At 40.2% G+C, this 4,728-nt stretch overlaps 1 pseudogene; it reads right to left on the reverse strand.

Moving 5' to 3' along the window:
• LOC104855460 overlaps positions 1-4,363 on the reverse strand; it is a 7,683-nt pseudogene extending 3,320 nt beyond the window's left edge.
• Positions 4,364-4,728: the final 365 nt, after the last annotated feature.

The raw sequence follows: 4,728 nt of genomic DNA on the forward strand, positions 1-4,728 counted from the left end.
AAAAGTAAAAAGAGTCAACAAAAGGCCAATAACATGTCAATAATAAGTCAGTACATATCAGTTATAATCATCAATGTCAATGGCCTCAACTCACCAATCAAGAGAAACAGACCGGCAAAGTGGAATAAGAAGCAAACTCCAACAATATGTTGCATACAAGAATCACACCTAGGGCAAAAAGAAGCCCATAGACTGAAAGTGAAAGGATAGAAAACATTCTCCATGTGACAGGAGCCCAGAAAAAAACAGGGGTAGCAATCTTATTTGCAGACAAAGTAAATTTCAAACCAAAACTGATTCTAGTATTATTGATGTAGTATGGTAGTGTATCATACCTCTGTGAATGTAAAATATCTTGTACCTGCTTTATGATACATAGTAGTGACCATGCTTTATCAGAGCTATAGTTAATAGTGTTACTCCAGAATGTTCTCTTTCCAGATGATGATTAACATGCTAATAAAAAAAAATGGTGCCAGGTACCACAACACCAACAGAACTTTGCTGTTTTCTGGATATTATTCTTTTCTTTGTTTTTTTTTAGTGTGTTGAGTTGGCATTGTGCAGAAATGGACAGCCATATTGGTCTAGAAATGTTAATTTTTTATTTTTATTTTTCTATTTGTACAGGGGTAATGCATTGCACTAAATATGTAAGGTCATGTCTACATTGGTTTAATTACAGAAACTAATAAGTATTCTCTAAGTAATGAAAAAAAGAATAAAATAAGACTACAAGAGCAAGAAGCAATTTAGGCATTGTGCAGAAATGGACAGCCATATTGGTCTAGAAATGTTAATTTTTTATTTTTATTTTTCTATTTGTACAGGGGTAATGCATTGCACTAAATATGTAAGGTCATGTCTACATTGGTTTAATTACAGAAACTAATAAGTATTCTCTAAGTAATGAAAAAAAGAATAAAATAAGACTACAAGAGCAAGAAGCAATTTAAATATGTTAAGGGACCATTTTCATCTTCAGAATTAAGGATTATTTTAATCTTACATCATTGCCTTTTCTCTTTTACTTTCCTTTTTAGTTTTATTTTAGGTTTCCCTATTTTTAATGTTCAAACAGAGATTTCTTTAACTGAAATACCAAATAGTTTCTCTAGTGTGGAAAACTATAATAGTACACATGATCCTAATGAGATAATTAATATTGTGAAATAGTAAGTAAAGCGCTAAAGGTGTAGGGAAAGTGGGATGTGTAGGGGAAGTGTAATAAGGGAGAGGAAAAAATATGAGAAACTGAAAAAATGGAAATAAAGTGTTTGGGGGGAGGGGGGAAGGGAGGGCAGGGACAAAGGGAAAAAATGAGAATTAAGACCTATTATGTAAAGGTACAAGATTCCAATGATGAATGTAACTGTATTGTATACCTAGATTGTACCAATAAACTCAATAAAAAGAAAAAAAAGAATCATACTACAGTTGAATATGTGCACCCATGTTTATAGCGGCACAGTTTGTAATAGCTAAAATGTGGAAACAGCCCAATTGCCCATCATTTGGAGACTGGATAAAGAAGATGTGTTTTTTCTATAAAATGGAATACTACTCATCCATAAAGAATGAGAAATTAGAGTCATTCATAGGACTATAGATACATATTGAGGATATACTCCTAAGTGAAATAAATAAGTCATACATGTATAAATACCGAATAGTTTCTCTGTTGTGAAAAACTATAATTGTAAATAAATTCCTAATGGTATAATTGACCATGTGAAATAGGAAGAAAAGGGCTAAAAGTGTAGGGAAAGGGGGAAGGGTAGGGGCAAGGAGATAAGGGAAAAGAAAAAATATGAGATAATGAAAAGTGGAAATAAAGTGTTTGTAAATGGGGAGGGGAGGAGGGAGTGAAGGGAGGGTAGGGACAAGGGGAAAAAATGAGGACCAAGACCTGTCATGTAAAGGTACAAGATCCCAATGATAAACTTAACTGTGCTGTGTACCTAAAAACTACCAATAAACTCAATGAGAAATAAAAACACACCTTGAAGAGTTGAAGAAACAAGCAAATTACTCACTTTCATACATGTAAAACCCTTTTCATTTTGGTGTGTAACATTTATTTATTTTTCCATGAGACACAGTATAGATCATCAGAAATTATGCTAACCAAACAATTGTACATTTTCTTCCCAGGTACTCCACATTGAATTAGGAAATGACACTGCGATCCATTTTACTACATGTAAAATATTACAAAACATTTACATGAAAATACTACAAATAACTCAAACACAAAAAGCAAAGTGAAATAAACTACTTCTTAAAAGAAACCTCTATTCCAGTGCCCACAGCACACAAGAAGAGAGTCAAAACAAATGAGTAAGATGCACCTGGTCACAAATATATATATTTCTTTTATATATATAGAAAACATGTTAGCAGCACAGCTTTGCTAACCAATCTCCTGAATGAAATACTCCCCTCCTGTGTAGCAAAACTCTAGGATAGTCCTTGAGGTGAACTTGGAAAATACCTGACAGTGGATGTAGCTCTTTCACCTGTTTCAACATGACTGTCTTTCTCTGTGAACAGCTGCTGTGAACAGAAGCCTGTTTTGGCGTCAAGAGCTGTCCCAGCAGCCCTTCCATGTCTTTCATGAAAGCTTCATAAACACCATTCTCAGTTTGTACTGACAAAGGAGCAGAAGGACCAGACTTGGGAGCTGACTTGGCAAGAGGAACAGCAGAATGATCCTCCGACTTTCTTTGGGGGCCAGCGGTGGCCCATTTATTCTCCCGATGTTCCCTCACTGCAGTGGGCTAGAGTCCAGTAATCTCTGTAGTGAGATTGGCAATCCCAGTTGGCACTGATGCATGCAGAGGCTGTCTTCTCATCAGCAGCTGCACTTGTATCATCCATCTTGGGCCACTGAATCAAGTTGAGTGGGGAACTCACCGCCCCTGGGTTCGCCAAGGGAACTCCTGGGAAAAGCCCAGGTTGGGCAGGTCAAGTAGAGCCGCCAGAGGTGGGCGCATCATGTCAGGATGGAGCGGAGGGGTTGTTGGACGTTGCTGAGGAGGTACGGGAGGCAGACCAGCAGATGGACCTGGGGGAAGGCCATGGGTCGGCCTGGTGGTGGTTCTGGAGTTGAAAGTCTTGGCAAAGTCCCTCGGAGTCCTGGCATTCTGGGTGGTCTCGGGAATGGAGGAGCCCCTGGAGGTGGCCCAGAAGGAAGGCTGGAGTTGGAGCAGGTGGTGGCAGAAGCATGGGAGGGGCTTGGAGAAGGAGGGACAGACTGTGGAGGAGCCTGCTGCTGGGAAGAGGCAGTAGACCGGCTCTCAGAATGAGAATCGGCTTCATGCTGTTTTCATGATTGCTTTTCTGCTTCCGAATCATCATCATCATCATCATCACCGTCCTCCAAAAGTTTCTCTACTTCCTATCTCACCTCAAGGATTCCCTGACCTGCCTTTCGAAGGACCAATAAGAGGAGTCAGTTCCTTCATGATCTTTTCTTTCTTGATTTTCCTGTCAGATCTGCAAATCATACACTCCGACCTGACTGCTTTTCCTCAGTGTTGTCTTGCTCATCGTCATCACTGTGTACAAACAACTTCACCCTCCTCACTTTCTCCACCTGATCTGTCAGTGTCATTCTCCAGCGCAGCCACCATTCTTATCTTGATCTATGCGGTCAGGTGATGGCGATCAGGATAGCCATCTCCTTCCCTGATGCTTGAGATATCATCGTCATGACCACATTGTGCAAGATTTGGGTTACATGCCATGTCATCTTCTCACCTGCAATGAAAATCTAGAGCAAAACTTGAGGGCCATGCATCTTCAAGACTTGGGGCAGAGGTGGACCGGGTGAGGGACCAGGAGGTTTTCTGCCTGGGGCAAAAGTGGAGCACCACGTTCCAGAAGAGGAAGGCTAGAAAGCTTTTGTGTTGGACATCTAGAGGTTGAAGTTTTCTTGAGAATGGCAGGAAGGTGAGCATCAGGAAGTGAAATGTCCCAGGTTAAGATGTTGGTATACCCTCTACTTCCACTTGCTAAACATTCTCAACAGCATCAAACTGGTGAGCCCCTTTCTGTTCATGTGCTACTTCTAGTTTTCTCAATTCTTTGAAAATATCTCGATGCTCTATCATAAAGCCACAGGATATGTGCAAAGGTTTCTCAAAGCTTTTTACGTTTGTCTTTGAGTGACTTCTCCTTTAACTGTGATTGTTGCACTCGGTTAAAATTCATTTCATCCAGTTTGCCCCATGTGCTAGATAATCTAGTAGGGATATTTCATTTTAAAAACTGCAGTTTTCTCTTCCATACTTCCTTTCAAGCTTGGTCTACAGGGTTCATACCTTTTCTGCTTGGTGGATGATATTGATCTCCACCCCATATTGAGAGTCTGTTTAAAGTTTACTTATTAAAAACAGAAACAAAAACATTTCCGTTGGGCTCCCAGGACTGCTAGAGGCAGGGAGGGGACAATTCATTTACTTCCTAACGGCCTTCATCTCTGCCTCTCAGTCAACCCTCCAGCCTCTGCCATATGGAAACCTCACTGCAAAAAACCTTCTTAATCCCCCGAGAAAACAAAGCTCCTTTAAAAAATCTATTGTAGCTGGGTGTGATGGCCCATGACTGTAATCCCAGCACTCGGGAGGCTGAGGCAGGAGGATCGCTGTGAGTTCAAGATCAGCCTGAGGTACATAATGACTTCCAGGTCAGTCTCAACTACATAGTGATACCCTGTCTCAAAAA

This window comes from Fukomys damarensis, unplaced genomic scaffold (genome assembly GCF_012274545.1).
Source record: "Fukomys damarensis isolate Sample0158 unplaced genomic scaffold, DMR_v1.0_HiC HiC_scaffold_39, whole genome shotgun sequence".
In the NCBI taxonomy this organism is placed as follows: Eukaryota; Metazoa; Chordata; class Mammalia; order Rodentia; family Bathyergidae; genus Fukomys; species Fukomys damarensis.